The 20,759-nt window shown below is 38.9% G+C and overlaps 1 long non-coding RNA gene across 1 annotated transcript; it reads right to left on the reverse strand.

Annotated features, from left to right (window-relative positions):
• Positions 1-13: 13 nt before the first annotated feature.
• LOC121399481 lies at positions 14-7,088 on the reverse strand. Its single transcript, XR_005965063.1, has 3 exons — positions 6,766-7,088; positions 3,851-4,135; positions 14-1,898 (listed from the first exon to the last, which is right to left on the reverse strand). It is a non-coding gene; the product is annotated as an uncharacterized LOC121399481 (long non-coding RNA).
• Positions 7,089-20,759: the final 13,671 nt, after the last annotated feature.

Raw genomic sequence — 20,759 nt, forward strand, 5'->3', positions numbered from 1 at the left:
CCCTAAAGCCGCTGGATATTAAGTGGGGGGTGGGGAGGATACCGAGGCCTGGAAATGCTTAGTAATAGTACGGGGAGCATTTATGATCCGGTGAATTAAGGAGGATTAATGGAAGTCGGCAGCAGTGCTTTATGGTATAGACTCCAGTAAGTGCTCGCCAACCACCCAATATTAGACGAGTCGTGTTCATTACACAGGGTATTTCTCTGTAGTCATCATGGCTTATGGGTTTCATAGATTTCTAATCAAACGCGCAGCAGTTGCCAGATTTCTCTCAGGAGCTGTACTTAACATTTGGCCAACTACTGTGCAGTGGTGAGTGACTCCTTACCCAGTGGGCTGGCATGCTGTTTAGGCTGTGCCTAGGGTTGCCACGTTTTCTGGGGAAAAAATGCCGGCCTTCCTATATATTTATCTTTTTTCCCTGTTAATAACATTGGAATCAACCATCATTTTTACATGCCAGGTGGCAACCCTAGCTGTGCCACAGGACTGGACTGCAAATACACGTATCATGGAAAATGCCATTGGGGCTGCCATTAGATCCCATAGAATCAGTGTCGGACTGGCCCGGCAGGAGACCGGAAAAAAACCTGATGGGCCCAGAAGCAGCCGCTCAGCGAAAACTGCGCATGCGCGAGGCACCTCTATGCATGCGCCCTCGGTGTCACTGTAGGGGACGCGTTACGGTCGATCAGAGTGGGGCCCTGGACAGTAGGTCCCAGTGGGCCCCGGGCTCCCCAGTCCTACCCTGCATAGAATGGTGTTTCTGTTAGAGGTTGTTTGAGCTTCTAAAACACCTCATGCTTTTCCTACCCTCCGGCACTTAGTCATAGGTGTTTAAACACAAGGTGGATCATACAGGGTCAGTATGTACCAACAATAACATTGTTATTCATGCTAATTAAAACTTGGGAATTTTTATGAGAAATAGGCTATGGGACCCAATTTTTTTGTTTAATTAATGGTGTATTGGGAACTGAGACACGTCCATGTAGCCTTGCTGTTGTTTACGGAAGGACAGCATAAGACTCCCCCTTTCTTCTAAAACACCTGTTCTAAATGTAAGCATCCTCCACAGTGAAAACATTTATGCATAGATAATATTTAAATGCCAGCACATCTGTAATCCTGAAGAGATTCAAAAGGCAGAACTTATAGATAAAGGTGGTCATACATGGACTAGGCCACTCTTGGACAGTTTAATGGGCCTTCATATCCGTCATTCTGGGTAAAGAAATCCCATTGGACAAGGACCACAGCAAATCATAGATGTCTTCCACTCCCACTGGGCCCATATAACACCAATCTTTATCTTGGGGGTAAAATAATCAGATCCGTGCAATTTGGTCTGCACAGGTTACATAGACTTGATTGCCAACTGTAAAGCCAGCTTATATCTGGATGCCATCTAGTGTATACATGTTTGTAGAAAAGACAATATTGAAATGATAATGTAAAAAAAAAATAGTGCGCACTGGGAGCAATAAAAATTTTGTCAGAGCCTCATCTTAGAGCCCTTAGGTATCAAGTTGGACAACAATGACAAATGCTTAGTCAAGCATGGCACACACTGCTAAAGATCCTTTGCAGCTAGGCTGGTGCATCAAAGCAAGTCCTATATCACATAGCACAGCAACATTATGGGAAACTATTTCCTGTGTTATAAAGTAAGTCTCATTATTAAACATCACTTTAAATAACCATCCAATATATCAGTGGCATAACTAGATGTTATTGAACCCCACAGCAAATTCAATATAGGGCCCCAGAACTTATTCCATACTGACCTATTTTACCAAGATATATTGAAATTGCTTATTACTTTGGGGCTAACTGGACCACCTACACTCCTGGGCTCCCCTGCAGCTGTGTCGGCTTCCTCTGTAGTTACACTCCTGCAGTATATTTTCAAATAAATAACAGGTTAGCTGTAAATTCAGAATATGTTACATAAAAGTAATGGAAGTTCTGACAAGCCCGAAGGTCCCCATAGGCTTTCCTAAGTTTTTTTGATCGAAGGATATTCCTTTGATCATTGGATTTAAATCCTTCGAATCGTTCGATTCGAAGGATTTAATCGTTCGATCGAAGGAATAATCCTTCAATCGTTCAATCGCACTATTTGCGCTAAAATCCTTCGACTTCGATATTTGAAGTCGAAGGATTTTAATTCCCAGTCGAATATCGAGGGTTAATTAACCCTCGATATTCGACCCTTGGTGAATCGGCCCCTATGTGTAACATTTATCTCAGGTAAAACCATGATAATAGCAAGTACATCCATCTTCGATTGTTAATAATGTTATTGTATATTATTTTGTATGCATAAGTCATGGCTTGCATTGTTCTGGAAATGTGGTATAGTTGCATTCATATTGTTTGGATAGTGTTGAAAAGGATACTGCCATCTTCAAAGGAGAACTAAACCCTAAAAATGAATATGGCCAAAAAAATGCCATATTTTATATAGTGAACTTATTGCAACAGCCTAAAGTTTCAGCTTCTCAATAGCAGCAATGATCCAGGACTTAAAACATGTCACAGGGGGTCACCATCTTGGAAAGTGTCTGCGACACTGACATACTCAGTGGGCTCTGAGCAGCTGTTGAGAAGCTAAAATTTGGGGTTGTAGCAAATTATCAGGCAGAAAATTAGGCTGATTATTAAATTATGGTGCTGGCTTCTGTGCTGCCTAAGCTCAGTAAGTAACAGCAGCACAGAGCATGTGTAGTGAATCAGCAGAAAAGAAGATGGGGAGCTACTGGGACATCTTTGGAGATGCAGATCTTGCCTGCTAAAGGGCTGTGGTTTCCTTGGGCTGGTTTACAAAGCACAAAACACAATGCACAACATTTCTAGCTACTTCTTTTGTTCAGCTTTAGTTCTTCTTTAAACAAAAATTAAATGCTGCTCTTCTGTTTGAAGCTGAGACAGAAATTAGTTTAGAAAAGCAAGCAGAGAAGTATCTATTACAGAACTCCAGATATAATAACATAAATATTTTTTTAAAAGTGAGTCTACTTACTTTTGACCAGCATATAAGAAAATGACACCCAACAAAAGCAGTGTTGCATCAGTCTCGCAGTTTACCAAACAAATATTTTATCAGTCATGTAACTTCAAATTATATTATAATGAACAAAAGCAAGTGTCAAAGAAGGAGCAAGATATGACAGTCCACTCACATTTAAAGAGATACTGACACCAGAAATTAAAACCATTTTTATATCTATCATAGTATTGGCTTTGTTTGCTACTTATAATTTTGCCATAAAGTATTTGCTCAAAGCTTTTACATAACCCATCTGTTTCACCGTGCTTGTCTATGAGGGGGGCTGCCATATTTGTGCAGCAGGAGTTCGTTAGCATTAAAAACTTTAACTGACAGACTGAGATGGGACAGTCAGGTTGGCAAAACAGTCAGATTTAGGAACATCAACTAAAAATGATTTAGAAAAATAAACCTATCAACAAAAAACGGTCAACATGACGCATATGTAACTTTTAATGTACAGTCATATTTTAAAAAGTAGTTTTATAGCGTCAGTATCACTTTAAGGCTATTGCCCCACTGGGCTGTTTCTCGACCTCCGTATTCCTGTATTGGATTTTGGCACAAAAAAGTGTGCCACTCCATGTGTCTGTTATGCAGAGACACGCACAGGTAGATGCAAGTGGAGGGACTTTCTCAGACTGAAAAAGCTGAGTATAATAAAAGTTCCTGGGAATGCCAAATAAGTGATTGACTACTTATAGACCCTTTGTGGACTGGTAGCCTACAGGTACACCTGTTTTTTATGCAACCAAAGCTTGCCTCCAAGCAAGGAATTCAAAAATAAGCACTTACTTTAATGCCACTGGGAGTCACATTGAAGGGATTGGTGAGCAACTTGTTGTTCATGAGCCACTGGTTGGGTTTCACTGTATTAGTTTATGCGAAGTAGGGGAAACAAGTCTTTAAAGTGGACAATGGCCAGGAACATGAATGTCAGTGATACAATCTGCCATGAAATGATGGTGGTTGCATTATGCTGTGGGGCTGTTTTTCATCAGCAGTCATCTTGGGCATCTTGTTAGCCAGAAGGGTGAATTGCAGAATACATATAATTACTATAAGAGAAACTGTTGTCTGCTAAAAAAAAACAACAAAAAACTCAAGTTTAAAAATTGCTGGGCAATGATCACAAACAGATGGCAAAATTAACATTGGAGTTTCTCAAGAATAAAAAGAATACCTTACAATGGCCCAGTCAAAGCCTTCATTTACTTTTTAGCTTATAGTAAGATAGTCTATGGTTTAAAAACTCAGTTAAATAAACAATGTGCAAATCTGGTACACATTTAAACCATAGACTTAAAGCTGTTTTTGCTGGAAAATGTGGCTACATATTGTTAACGTGTGGGAACTGAATAATTATTCAAATAGGATAATTCCCTATAAACAAAAATGTTTACATTACATTCATAATTTTGAAAATAGTGAATAATATATTCATTTAATGATAGCTTAGTGCCCTTAAAAAAACATACAGACAGGTTAACTAGTCTCTTATGAAGCCGCAGGGGGCAGGGCCTATGTAAATGAAGAATAACCGGTAAATTGCTGCATAATATTTTAGCACAACATAAATAATTATAATCCCACTATGAAAAATAATGTGTTCTGATAAATCAAGCCATAAACATGACCCTCAATAGAAACTATGCTTTCTTAAACTACATTAATCAGAAATATTCTTTAAGGTTACAACTGCCATAACATACAAATATAAGGTCAATTTGCTAATGAAAATTTGCTATGAAAATGTTTTCAGTGGAACAGCACAGGAGCTTTTACCATTAGTATAGTGAGGGTTTCTTTACTATGAGGGCAGTCAAGTTATGGAAGCACTGTGTGATTCATTAGTGATGCCATTCTAGTAGGAAAAGCAATGTATTGGCGCTTAAACAAGTAGAAGTTACTGAACCATGGAACAATAGGATTACTATATTAAGGTCAGAAATAAATTGGCTGCTTGGTGGTTTGAAGATTTATTTGCTTTCCTTTAGATCAGCTTGTGTCAACTTTTGTCTCTTTTTTAACTTATTTCTATATTTACTATGTTACTACTGTTATGACAATAGTATGTGACAACTCTGACTTGTGTATTCTTCTGTTGCCAAACTACAGCTTCCTATATCCTTTGTCAGGGATGACTGTAAAATAAACTTTATGACAAACAACAGTGTCAGCCGATAGGCCATGCTGGAAGGGATTGCAAGCTACAGTCCTGAACTAAATTATTTTTGAAAGCATAACAATAAACACATTTGTCCTTTGGATTAGGTGGACTGACAGAACGATTTTTATTTAATGATATGGCCATTGGTATAAATGGATCCTAGCATAAACTTCATAAACAGACAAAACTCCAGTGTGTAAGAAAATAATCATAAAGACATTCCTCAGATATCTCTTTATAACTGGTCCCCAGCCACTCATTGCACCCCCCTAGGTAAAAGCCCCACAGTTTCAAGACTACTGCTTTAGGATTAACAAGGTCAAGCCCATCTTTGCTGTTATACAAAAACAGATTAGAGTGCAGCAAAGGAAAACATAATGTAATTTCTTTATTTTAATTCCTGATGCATTTCTGTGAGGAGCCCAACACAGTTACTAATATATCACCATAATGCAGGCTTAGCTTCAGAATCTATCCATTTTTGTGAATTCAAAAGGAAAATGATGGCAGATTCACATAAGGATTGAATATTGTAGGATATCAAAGGGCAGGACTAGACGAAGCGTGTGGACCCCACACGTCGCAATGCGACTAAACGCATGCGACGTGTCAGATGTTTTACAGAAAACGGAAGGAGAAATCGCAGGAAACAACTACATTAATCCTACTGTCGGATGAAAACGCAGCCCTCATAGAGCAGAATGGTGTTTGACTGCTCAAAGTAGCCAATCACAAACTGATAAATAGATACATGGTACATGAGCCACAGTTGCAGATAAGATACTTTTTTTCTGCAACTTTTTTTGTGCCTCTTTTTATTTCCAAAATGTTTGGAGGTATGCCTTATGATGTGGTGAGTTTTGTACATTTTTAAATGCAAACCACTTTCATCTATTTTCTAAGGGTGTTATTTACCCAGTAACATGTATGCCACTGCTATAGATTTCCTCTCCCAGGACATCCTTACAGGGATACATTTAAAACTCTCATTTGCAACTTCTTATTTATAGACTGTGCCTGGCATGACCTGGCGTTTGTGTCAGAGTCACAAAGTGTTCTTTATAAATTACATTTTGCCTCTTAAAAAGCAACAGAAATCAGATTGTCAAATAGTCAAATGTATAATATATATTGACAAGAACTCCCCTCCAGTTGTTATTAAATCATGTTTAGCATTCACTGACAGACTTTGGATCATGGGAGTTAAACTACAGGCTGGAAAGATGCAGGTTGGACATCTGTTCTTTGACTCAGTGAACCCTGGGCCTAATGTGGTCTCTGGCAAGGCTATTTTAAAAAGTACAAAATAATATGTCCCATAAAATAGAATGATTTTATAAATAAATTGAAATACAATAAAGAATTTACATTCTTAACCATATCTCATGCCTGATCTTGTGAAAACCTTCAATGAAGTCCATAGGGAAATCTGGCAATAAGTTGGCAAGTACATTTTTTTTCGTATCAAATAAAATATCAGGTACAAAAACCCAGTGCAATCGTGCCCCTTTCTTCACTCCAGAGGGTTGGTGCTACTCACCCCTGCATGGGCCCCACATCCATACAGAGGCCTGCTTTCTGTGTGAGGACTCTATTGCTGAGAGACAGTGTGTGTCAGTAGTGGTGGTTTATTGGATGTCCTGTTAACAGGTCACTCAAAACATGCTGCTTTCTTTCCAGCTCTTGCTAAGCTTAGCTGGCTGAATTTAACTCGTGCCTCGCATAAGAATTCCAGAGGGTGAGAGGGACCTGCCGAGATTACAGGGAGGGCCTGAATAGAAGCTTTTATTCCAACCAACAAGAGCAGGGAGGGCTTTGTGAGCTCATGTGGGAAGCAGAGACACATTCACAAGAATTCATTGAGTCACAGGTGGGGGAGCCTGGGCTAAAGTGTCAGGATTTAAATTTGGCTCAAGAGCTAAGAAACCCTAAAACTGAAGTAGAATGATCAAGTGTTCAGTAAATGCTCAAAGTATGGCGCCAAACCTATTGCTGAACTACAAATTACTGTAGCTCAACAACAGGCCATATGTTGCAACCCACGAGATTAATGTTACAAACGCAGTCAGAGAAACACTTAAAGGAAAACTATACCCCAAAATGAATACTTAAGCAACAGATAGCTTATATCAAATTAAGTGACATATTAAAGAATCTTGCCAAACTGGTATATTTTGCCCTTTTACATCTCTTGCCCTGACACACCATTTTGTGATGGTCTCTGTGCTGCCTCAGGGATCACCTGACCAAAAATACTACAACAGATTTATCAAGGGTCGAATATCGAAATGAAAAAAACTTCGAAATACGACCATCGAATAGGGTAGTCCAACATTCGAAGTCGAAGAAGTAAGATCATACGATTTAATCGTACAATCAAATGTTTTACAAAAAAGTCCTTCGACTTCTCAAAACGTAGCCAAATACTGGCAATAGGTTCTAGGAGGTCCCCATAGGCTAACATAGCAATTCGGCAGGTTTAAGGTGGCGAAGTGTCGAAGTCAAAGTTTTTTACAGAGACAGTACTTCGATTTTCGAATGGTCGAATTTGTGAAGTATTTTCAATTAGAATCAAAGTCGAATTTGGCCTATTCGATGGTCGAAGTACCCAAAAATTACTTCGCGATTCAAAGTTTTTATTTTAAAATTCACTTCGACCTTTGATAAATCTGCCCCTACCTGTAAGAGGAAGATGTGTGGAAGCAAAAGACAGAACTCCGTCTGTTAATTGCCTCATGTGACCTAGCATGTGTGGTTTGTTTGTGTGCACCGTGATTCCTAGGATCCCAAGGGGTGGACCTTATTTTTTTAAAATGGCAATTTTCTACTTATGATTACCCAATGACACATACTACTAAAAAAGTATATTAGTATGAAAATGGTTTATTTACATGAAGCATGGTTTTACATATGAGCTGTTTTATTCAATATATTTTATAGAGACCAACATTTTTCGGGGGGGGGGGGTAATTTTCCTTTAAGAAAGTAAGAAAGAAATATCATTCAGAAGGATTCTTAATGCATTGACAAATATGCCACCAACTGCAGGGATCCTCAACCTTTTGAACCCACAAGCAACATTCAGAAGTAAAAGGAGTTGGGGATCAACACTAGCATGAAAAATGTTCTTGGGGTGCCAAATAAGTGCTGTGATTGGCCATTTGGTAGCCCCTATGTGTATTGTCCACCTTCATTGAGGCTCTGTTTAGTAATACACCTGGTTTTTATACAACTAAAACTTGCCTTCAAGCCTCGAATTCAAAAATAAACACCTGCTTCGAGGCCACTGGGAGCAACATCCAAGGGGTTGGAGAACAACATGTTGCTCACAAGCTACTGGTTGGGGATCACAGAACTAGAGGTTAACTTGTAGGCCAAATGGACAGGTACCATACGAGGGCCATACACAGAATGACCATACTTGTACTGTTCCGTTTGGACCAAAAGCTCAAACAACCTGAACAGCAGGAAGTAAGAGGAGCTGCGGCCACTGTTTACTTCCTTGTTTGCTGATGAACCATGGTGCATGAAATTGTAAACCTGCTGGATCAAAGCACTGTACAAGGATATCAGTTGTGATCAGTCGGCAAACATAAATTTACTAAAAATCATATGTAACAAGATTTTATTGACACACTATCGTTCCCCTCCCCCTTGAAGCACTATCATCCGTGAATCGGTTTCTCTGTATCACTATGTTACAAGCTGCTTGCTTCCATCTCACAGTGACCTATATACTTTGTTTGTGGAGATGCTGCATCGATTTAAGGTCAGTCCCCTCCTCCCAGTTGATGTAATCAGCTAAAGAAGGAGGCTGGAAATTGGATTGAAAAGCCTGGCGTTAGTGCAGGATGAAGAGGATCTGCAGGGATTGTTATGCTAATCAGCTGAGCTCAGCACTTCCAGTGTCCTTCAAACTCACTGAGCAAGCAACAGCCCCCCATAAAGCACCTACAGAAATACCCCAATCCAATGTCAATACATTTCATAGAAATCTGTCCAACACACAACAGATGCCAGTTAGAATCCACATTTCCCACATGTAGGAATACAGTGCAGGATATAAAGCTTTTAAAGCTATGGTGCATATAGGCCTATATAAGATCTTCCCATATACAAGCTATCATGGAGGTTCTAGAAGTTGGGCGAACATCGTAGTTTTGAATGGTATCAAGGTATGAGCTTTAAAAGAACAAAGTTCTCACAATTATATAGTAGGTGCCATACACACGTGTATTTTTTAACAGTTTAATGCATTGAGATTATTAAATGGATCCGCTTAGATTGTGATACGTCTTTTTAGGATCCCAGTAAAACTGTCTTCTAATGCAGGGCTGAGTTTCATGGAATAAGTTTGTGGTGGGGGTCGTGGTGAAGTTATTGAGGGCAACTGCAGCTTGGCAACATGAGCCTGACAATAGGAGTGCAGGAGGCGGAATGTTTCCACATGCCTGATCAATGGGAGCGGAGAGCAAACAGGAGCTGGGAAAGAGACCCAGCCACATAGCCCAGCACCTCCCATCTATCACTCTCTCTGCACAAGCTGAAGAGGCCACTTCCAGGGATCTCAAATCACCCCCAGTTCCTGGGACCACCACTCATCCAGCTTTTTAAATGCCATATCTTGACACACAGCAAAACTGACAGGAAGGAGTTCATGGGTAACTTCTAAAGTAGAGCACTTTCCCGTCATACCTCAGTTCAACACCTAAGGTTTGCGGCAGCGAAGCAGTTAAATGTTTGTGAAGAAACTGCTTAAGGAAACTAAGATTCTTTTTTTGCAGTTGGATTGATAACCACACACACTCATTAAATTGTATGTATATTAGCATGTATGCAGTTGAAACAGTAGCGTGTCTTTGAGATATAAGTATCTAACCAATATTCCCATCCTCCACTGCCTTTTTGCCTGTTCACTGTTTTGCCCCTCCCCCAGGGCCTAGCAATCTCTGAATCTAAACTGGGTCACGGGGTTTGAGTGAATGCAGCCTTTTCAAAAAAGGTGAATTAAATCCGCTTCTCCCATCAGAAGCTGCGTCACTTTAATTCAGGTGTATAAATAACTCAGTGTGACGGGGAGGAGGGTCAGTCCTGTCTGACATGTAATTAGAAACTCCACCACTCAATGGCACTTTATAGAGACAAAGGGGAGAGGAAGGAGGGACCTGTTCACAGACCCAACTATTTTGTTCATAATAAATTATTCAGGATTTAGAAAGCTGATCCAAGCGCCCATCTGTTAGCAGCCAGCACAACGAAAGCTAGGGGTCCCCCTGGGTACAGCACCCAGATGTGAAAAGGTTGGAGATGGCCTGCAATAAGCAGCATGCATACCTGACAACTCAGGTCCGTGACTCATAAGAAAAACTGCCCCCCTGCCACTGTAAAATGAGAGAAAGAGGTGTACAAAAGAAATGGAAGAGAATATGCTGTAACAGGTGAGCATAACAGAAGTTCACTACAGTTGCATCGTGACTGGAAAGACAACTTTGCTGTAAGGAGAAACAGCTGACTGTAGTAGAAGACTAAAAAGTGAAAACAAGTGATTAAAAAAATAATAATAATTAAATGAGGCATAATCCACTAGGAATCACAATGCACAGCTAATAACAATAATTTGGTATAAAGCACTGTACAAAGTATATTTTAAGCACACTCAGTCCTTTAGGAATTACAGTTTTATTAGTGCTGTGCTATCCATAGAGATATAAAGGGACTTGTCTCAAAACCACAAGCAGTAACACTGTAAATAGTACCAATGGAAAACACTGGTGTCTAATAGGAAAACACATTCATTATTATTATAATTATTCTTTATTTATATAGTGCTGACAATCTAAAATTCTTATTAAATTGATTAGGTCAATTCCATTAAGAACCAATTAGCCTGTTTGTGTGCTTTTAGTGCGTGGAGAAAACCAATGGAAATAAAATGACAAATAAAGTAATGGAGGCAAGTGCAGGCAGGAACGGGTAACTAGCTAGATGCACAGGAAAAGCAAGCTGAAGGTGACAACTGACAGTCATTCTCATTAATAACTGTATCTACTAAGTGGACTTGCTTACCTGATCCTCCCACTCTTGCTTCCTTCCAGCCTCGCTGATTCTCCTTCTGACCATTACTTACTTACCTTCAGCTCACACTGTCTAGAATACCTCATTATAACCTCTACAACTTGCACATTAAATGCACTCAACCCATATATGTTCTCTCAGCATCACTAGCACTTCAACAATGTTCCGACAACCACTCCTGAAGGAATATGGCATCCCCCTCCATAACAATGCCCTCTTATCACTTGACAGACTCACTTCTACCACTACCTGTCATACTTTCCACGAATACCTTTTCCTTGACACAACACACTAACTTGGAAAATGCTTCTGCTCAGCTAAACTCAACTGAAGGCAGTCGCAAACAAATGCAAACTTCCTCCACTTCAAGTTCATGCTTTCTACTAGAAAACAACTCTTTTTCTTGCTAAACAACGGTACTTCTTTTCTTTAATGTCCTTTCTATCCTCTAAGTCCCAGAGCTTGTTTGCTACATTTAACTCCCTCCTGCACCCCAGCACCTCCCGCACCCACTACTGTCACTGCTCAAGATCTTGCTCATTTCATTTAGTTTTTTTACCCATGCAACAGTACATGAATTTAGCAAACTTTTGGTATTCTGTAGCCCCACGACATTCATGAAAGTTGGAATTGGGTGGTGAAGGGAACCATGGCCCCCCAGAATTCTCAGCCCTGGTTGTGAGAGTGCAGAAGGCCAGGCAGGGATGGATGGAGGAAAAGTTTTGCACTGGTGAAACCTACTCCTGGCCCCCTGCCCAAAATTACCTTCTGCAGTGCCTGCCCCACAGTCTGTTTCCCATACCTTATCAACTTTTCTGGCCACTATCCGGTAAGCATTAACATGCACTTACTGACCTACTTAGCTTTCACTTTCTTCTGGTACTTTTAATCCACATTCAAAAATTAAAAACATATTACTCTCATCCTAAAAAAAAACTAGGCTTTATCACAGTTCACCTACCAATTTCTGTCCATTTTCCCTCCAAAGGCTATTTCTAGATGGAGTATCTCACCTACAACTCCATACTTGATCTCTGAAATCTGGCTACAGCCTAAACCACTGAACAGAAACTGCCCTCACCAAAATATCCAATGATGTCTAGGAAAATCAACAATTCCATATGTATCCTTTTAGATATCTCCAAAGCCTTTGACACAGTCAATTAACCACACTGTCTAAGCCATGTTGTACTCTTCTTGCATTTGCAACACTGCTTTGCCCCTCACTACCCATTTTCTATTGCTATTCCTTACCGCTCTGTCTTAAAGGGGAACTATTGCAAAAATGAAACTTTTAATATAAGCTCCACTTACTGAAATAAGAAAATACCTATTTATAATCAGTTAAAATTTCTGATCCATTTATGAAATAAGCAAGTTAATCTTGTCTATACCTCTCTCAGCATATGTTTCACTTCATGCAGAAGTTGGGAGTCTGATTGTTATTGACAGCAGATGTATTAGCGCTCACTTGAATAGCCAATTCAAGCACAAACAAAATCTAACAAAATAACTGACTCTGGCACACAAAATAACTGACTCTGGCACACACCCTGCAAGTAAAGAGACAGGATTTCTGGTGATTTTAAAAGAGTGAGCTCTAATACATCTTCTAAGCAAAAAGGAGCCCCCACCACAAAGGCTATATTAGACCTAACTGTCACTTAAAATCTGACTCCCCACTCCTGCATGAAGAGAAAGACCGATGTTGAGAGGGGTATAGTGAAGACTTAAGCTGGCCATAGACGCAAAGATCTCATCGTACAAATCGAGGATTCGTATGATTTTCGGAATGTGTGTGTGGAGAGTCCCGACATTTTTCGGTTGTTTGGTCGATCGGACAGGTTAGAAAATTTCTGTCGGCTGCCGATAATATCTCTGTGTGTATTGCCGATCGTAGGATTTTCAGTGGGAGACTGTCACTAGCTTTGTCTATCGTACGATTGCTGTCAGGGGCAGAACATCGGCTGATCTGTTCTTTAAAGGGATACTGTCATGGGAAAAACAATTTTTTTTTCAAAATGAATCAGTTAATAGTGCTGCTCCAGCAGAATAGTGCTGCTCCAGCAGAATTACCCTGGTACTGCTAACAGGATATTAAACAATATCTCAGTACTATTTTCATAACTATTATTAAAATAGTACTGAGATGTTGTTTAATATCCTGTTTAACATACAGCTTGCTCTAGGTAGGCTTCGTTAGTAGTACCAGCGTAATTGATTTTATCTATTGGTTTTTAATATTATTTCTTTACAGATCAATTCGTAAGAAATATGAAGTTTTACATTTTGTATTGAACTCTTTCACGATATCATTGCACTCGGAGGAGGTGTCAGACATTCTTTTCACCTTTTGCTTGGCTAGGCTGAATAATTACCCAACAGCAATGGCCTGCAACCAATTTCACTAACGAGTGGTGGAGTTTAAGGTTTATATTCATGGATGTTACTGTATGTGTTTACACTTGATAAAGAGCAAGGCTTGAAACATGTAGTGTTCAATAAACAGCACTTTTGCAGCAACCTACTGCGTATTATTGAAGTTCATCACTACCTTTTTCTTTATGACTATTTGCTTCATTGGACGGAAGTATTTGTGATAGAACTGATTGTTGAACCCTCTACTACGATTTGATTATTTTAGAAACAGGTCAGAATTTTTAATTCATTACATTTAAAAGATTTCTTATTTCAGTATGATGAAGCTTATATTAAATTTTCATTTTTGCTATAGTTCCTATTTAAGGTTATCATATATGGGCCCACTGCCTTTATGCATGAAGACTGTACTAGTGGCTACAGACTGTATGGCATTTGAACAGAAGACAGCGAGCACTCCACGTCCACCCAGAAGTTTAAAACAAAGAATTTTATTTCAACAGGTTAAAAGCAAACATCGTCCTGACGCGTTTTGTATACGTAGTCATAGGCCTTTGACTACGTATCATGGATATGAAACGCATCAGGACCATGTTTTTAACTTCTGGGTGGACGTGGAGTGCTCGCCGACTTTTGTTCAATTGCAACTTACTTCAAGCTACGGGCTCGGGGCGATGCACCCCCCGGGCCATCTTCTTCATCTGGTGAGTGCGATCTCCCATGCTTATTACCCTCAGTTTTGTCAGAAGCCTAACATTTGGCACCCCCAAGTACACAAAGCCTTTCCTTCTCCTTTAAAGGTTACTTTAAACTATGAGTTTTCTTTATCTACATATTTGTGATTGTTCATATGAGTGGGAGTTGCCCTACCAGTTCCCATGTCAAGCATATATAAAAGTCATTGGCAATGAAACAATGCCCTCCAGTGGCTTTAACATTATAGAAACCCAATAGAATGCTTACATTTTTAAATGGTCATTTGCAAGATTAGGTAATTCAAGTTGAGAAAACCAGCGATGTTTTCAAAGTTGGCTAAGGTCTGGGATGAGAACTTGGGCTCAGACTGTCAGATTGCCCAATTTATTATAGCAGAAATCTTTTGCACCTCTGTGCGATGTGCCTTTTGTACTTATACATTTATAGTTATTTGAAGTTCTTGGGAAGCCTTGCTCTTGATTTTAACCCCAAAAACCATAGCAGTGACCATTATTTCTGGTCGAAGAGCCTTTAAAATACAAACTTTATGGACAGTTTTTTACTGCATACTAAAACCTGTCTTAGAATTCTTACCATCAAGGTTTCATATAAATAAGCTGTTTAATTGGCTTTTGTTTACACAGCAGACGATTGAGACAGAAGACCAATCCCTAGATGTGTGTAGACGATGGCATTCATTAATTATCTCAGCAAGCTCAAGAAAGGGCTTCAAAACTGAGAAGATGGATAGTCCTGGAAATTCAAAGGTTTTATATAAAGCAGAGAAGGCCGGTACCAGAATATATATGTACCTGTTTCTACAGTTCATCTAAGTACTGTGTTGTTTTTGGTTATCCTATCTGTTCCTTATCTCTGTGTGTATAAGATATAACTTCTCAGTGTAATTAGGATTCGCTGGCTGAATTGAATTAAAAATTGAAGGTTTGCCTGTCCTGTATAATGTTCATGGTACACTTTGCTTATTCTCAAGGCACCACAACTTGACACATAGCCTGCCATTTTAACGGAAAAAGCTTATATTTTAAGCAAGGAATATGTTTATTCTCTGCAAAAGACTCCTTACTCCTTCAAATGCTTCACCAACTTTCTATGCAGAATGGTTTGTGTATGCATTTTTCAAGAAAATCCACAAGGGCTTACATGCAGAATTAAACTTATGCCCAGTAAATGTAAGTCAAGTGAGGAAAGAATGTTAATTGTGTGAAAAATCTATAACTGCACTCCATAAACGCAGAATCTAAAAAATTGCAGTTTGAAGAAGCCAATAAAAATTCCATATGTATGGATAAAGGCTTACAATAGAGAGGGTATGGGCTTTAAGCTTTTTTATGTTTCATAAACTATTAAGCATCCTAGAGCATACTTAAACAATGGCGGGACAACCTTATCAGGCGCTCTAGACAGAGCCACTCATCATGCATCAAACTGATTTATTTGAAATAATTCTACTTAGAAATGTTGTCTCAAGTAAAGAGCTGGCCAAAGTTCATAATTCTTAAGTATTATCCTAAATGTTTATGATCAATAGAGGGAACACACATCTGCTTCCACTTCTTCCTCCTTTACTTTTTATCTATTTGCACTCTTTTAATCAAATGAAATTACTGTATTCTTTAATGCCAATCTGGTCTCCAAGTTTCAAAAAACACTAGCTTGCCCTGGAAAGCCTTTGAACATTGAAAGATATCCAGTCCACAGTTGGATTTGTTCAAACACTCATAATTTGCACAGGATGATCACTCAGGGATGTTTATCTCACAGAAATACTGTAAATAGGAGCACTCCCTGCACTCCTGGTGCAATTTTCATCTGTGAAGGAAACTGTGCTGCTGGGTAGTCCACCAGTTATGAAAGTAGAAGAAAGGTCCCTTATCATTTACATTTAGTGCAGCAATGAATATTATTTATTTTGTCAGAAGCCATAATGAACAACATTTCAGGGGTCTGCAACTACCTACAGACAGCCCGCTCAAAACATTCTTCACTCTGCTTTTAGTTTTGGAGCAACTGTGCTCAGGCTTTTTTTCTTGTTGTTGGATAAAACATACCAACATACCAGCCCCGGAAAAGCAATAAGCAAAACTTTAGTGTGGTCTTACAGAGGCATGAAATGCCCCCCAAACTGAAACTAGATATTATGAAATTTAAGTGATTCAGAATGAAGTTGCAGATGGCAAACCCCCCAACCTTTTGTTCAGCGAGATTGACAGCATAGAAAAGTGTATAGAAAGTACATATACACTACTCTGACTTTCTGAATAAAGAAAGTCTAAAACTCCTGATATCTTTGAAACCACCAAAACTAGAATTATTCTCAGGGGAAAAATCTGTGTAAATGTACATAAATTAATTTTTGGGATTAGATAACCTTTAACTAATAATGTACAATGACTGAAAATTTTATCAGGGAGGAGACCTCCTAGGCTGAAACAGCTTACTGTGCACGAACATTAAGAATATCCCTATGCAACGTGGGAGATGCCAAAAGGGATGGATAGCTTTGGCAGTAATGGAATGTAACTTCTGGACTTCACTACAACCTCTATGATTCAGCAATTTAGGTGATTCTGGACATGGTCAGTAAAGAAATGTGATGTATTGTCAGCATGAGTTCTTGTGTGTTCAATATTGCTTCCTCTGCACCGCCCTGTATACGTGAAGTGCTCTTCTATTCTGAAAGCTAAAGCATGATTAACACATGAAAGGACCTTTCTCCTATTCACCAGTCCAACAATTATTGAAAGACAGGACCTGAAAGCATGTGTATTATGTGTATTCTCAAGTTGGGTAGCGAGGCCCGGTTTAGGGGCAAAAATGTTTATTAAACTCAGAAATGCAGAGTTTGTCCGTGTGATGCACTTTTCTGTTAAGTTATCTATTCCGTTACAGACTTTGTATTCATATTTTCTAAAAGAGTATCAATTTAGTTTAAAAAATGCATTTGGTTTCTGTGTAAGGAATAAGAATATTGCAGACTAACTGAGTTGTACATGCTGTGCATTCAGTCTTGCACGTCTAGTTTGTTTGAAAGAGTTGTTTTAGGGGTGCAGTGTAATTGCAAACCCTCATAGCTTTCCTGTCATTTATTGTATCTATACTTTTGGTTTCCAATAGAGTAAAAAAATCATGTAGAAGTCACAGAGTTTGCATCATGTTTATCAAACCACAGCAATGAGTCAGCACGATGCCTTTAGTGGTCCTCCGTTTAAAATCTGAGGGCCCATTTACAAAGTGCTAGGTGCAGATTTTATGATACTAAGGGCAGTGAAACTTCCTGATGAGCAAAATATGAGGGGTCATTTAAGACACGGGGGAGGGTACAAGTGCAAGAGTACTATAGGGCACAAGAACACACCAATGTGCCTGCCCCCGCCTGACTCTTCTGCTGTAGTGCCCCCTAACTCTGGCAGTATTCCATTCAAGGCACTGCACTACAAAAGGGAGCACAGAGGCCTGCTGTGGATACTTGCAGTGTGCAAAGTGCAAAAAAAAAAATGGCCCATTACAGCCCTTTTGTGCACTTTCACACTTCGATGGGGTTTGCAAATGAAGTCTATGGACCCTTGTGTGCTTTGCACCTTGCCTGCCATTGGAGAATTAGGCTCCTGGTTGGTTATAGGTTACTACACCTGGTACAAACTGTTAATAGAAATACTCTTCTTGATCTTTAAGCTGACAACAAGCTATAGGGCTCACTTACTAGTGAAACCACAGCTGTGGTTACAATTTTTTTGTTTCAGTTGCTGCTCAAAACTGAACATTTCATCAAAGGTAGTTATGCCCAAAGCTGCTGCTTGCACTTCTGTATAGTTACACTTTGTGCTGCAACATCTGTCCCACCTTCTTTTCCAAATTAATCGCAGGGAAACCCTGGAAATACCGTCACCTTAAAGATGGTTTATTGTAGCTTTTGGATTGCCGCAGTATTGATCTCCGTGCACTGGAAGTGACTTTTTTTTTAGCTCAATTGTGTCCAATTCATGTCAAATTACAGACAAAATTTCAATTATGTTGGTAAATTGTGGGGAAAATGCTGCTGTGGGTATTATTATTAACATGTATTTTTAGAGCGCCAACATATTAAGAAGCTAAAAACTGGCAACTTGCATTTAAAATTGCACCTTGAACACTGCACTTGTGTTAGTAAATGAACCCATATATTTCTTTGGAATCTACACTCTATACAGAAAAATCATCAAGACCAGAATATAGGATTTATACCCTAAGATGCCAGCTGGAGAGCTGTACAGTATCCCAATGCAGCAACATTTATGTCACTAAAAAATGACACTGGTAAAATGTGACAGAAATTGATCAAAATAAAGACCAGTTTCTGCACATGTGATGCTTCCAGCCAATGACAATATGTAAAATATAATGGTTATCAGTTGTGAGTATGATGATTTGCAATCTGAGAGAACTGGCCCTAGTAATGCAGAATTAATGCCTCGATCATTATTGTCATTTAAACAAAAATTATAGCTGCTGTACAAACAGACACCACAGGGGGAAAAAAGTTGATAACCATATCCCCATGAAAAAAACAGTCCTAAAAGTGTATTCCTAGAAAGAAGACTGACACATGGTGGAGAAAAGTGGATCTACAGGAAATTATTGCATTCACAAGAAACAATATACCCAGCAGAAGAAAAGCATATTGCAGTGGAAGAATAATGAACAGATAAAAGTTTTGGCAACCAAAAGGCACTGATCTATAACAGTAATGTTACAGGTTACTGCTAGGGAAGAAAAGGGTAGCATGACTCTTGCAAGACAGCAATTCCTTTTTCATCTGAATGAAATAGAACCTATCAATGAATGTTTTTGTTTGTCTATAAAATATTTATAAAGCATCAAAGTATTAAAGTTTAGTAATATAGTGTACTTTATCAGTTTTCTTAACGCTGACCATTTATAAAGTTTCAGGTGACATTGTAAGAATGTAGAACACACTTGATACAAACATTGGATCCAATATGTGGAATGCTGGCATTTTCAGTATAATGGGTCTTATGGTAATTTGGATCACCAAAAGTTATTGAAACCTACTCACTTTAAATGGCATATGGATCCCATTGCATGGTAACACACATCAAAATTGAGCCTACCTACCAGACAAAAATTATTTGTTGAAATAATAAAAAACGTATTTAATGAGCAAATAAAAAAGTGCACTGCCCTCAAAAAAATATTTAGTATCTAGTGACATACTGTTTTTTTTTTTGCTTTCAAAATCTTTTATGCTTCTGATTTATGGGTTTAATAATGTATTTTTTGCCTTTTAAGCAGACGTGTTTCTTAGATACAGGTTCCTAAGCTGTGTGCCATTTGTATTTAGCAATAAGTTATCTAATAATTAATACAACTTTGGGTTTGCTAATGTTACTCTATGTCAGGGTTCATCAGAATTACCAAATTAAGTGCAGCAATCAGCTTAAGAATCTTGCACTTAAACATGAAACTTATTTAATTATTATTGTCCATTTTAATACGTGTGTGGGAGTGCTCTTGCACACTTACAGCACACACGTACTGACAAGTGAATATACGCATACACACATTTTTATTACAGTATCGCATTTCATTTTCTTCTGCCCTAAAAAGTGTGACTAATGCTTCTCTGGCCAAGAAGGTAAGGTTCAACAGTTCCAACTGAATGTTGATCGCTGCTTTTTATTTCCGAAGAGATAAGGTGGAGAGTTCATCTACTGCACTGTGACAGATTTTAAGATAGACAAATTTTAAAGGAGAACTAAAGCTTAACTAAAGAAGTAGGCTAGAAATGTTGTTCATCATGTTTTGGCTTTTGTACCAGCCCAAGGCAACCACAACCCTTTAGCAATAAAGATTGGTGCCTCCAAAGATGCCCCAGTAGCTCCCCATCTTCTTTTCTGCTGATTCACTGCACATGGTCTGAACTGCTGTCACTTACTGAGTTTACGGCCCCACTCACAATGTACAGTACACATAGAATATAAATGTCACAATATAAGGTTGATAGTAATTAATACAGAGAATTACTACATGGCAGCACAGAAACCAGTGAAATTAGCATCAGAATTTAATAATCAGTCTTGTAGCATAAGCTTATATTACAGGCCAACCTTATTTTCTAGCTTCTCAACAGCTGCTCAGAGTACACTGAGCATTTGAGTGTCGCAAACGCTTTCCAAGATGGTGACCCCTGTGACAAGTTTGAAGTCCTGCTGAAAATTTAGGCTTTAATAAATCAGGTGCAGAGACTGAACTGTTACAATTTGCTACATTGGCTGATACATTTATCAGCAGCACCTGTGAAAATGTTAGGAACTACTGTATCAATTATAACAGCTGCCTTTAATTAAATTCTTAAATTGCTCATCA

Source organism: Xenopus laevis, chromosome 1S (assembly GCF_017654675.1).
Source record: "Xenopus laevis strain J_2021 chromosome 1S, Xenopus_laevis_v10.1, whole genome shotgun sequence".
Taxonomy (NCBI): domain Eukaryota; kingdom Metazoa; phylum Chordata; class Amphibia; order Anura; family Pipidae; genus Xenopus; species Xenopus laevis.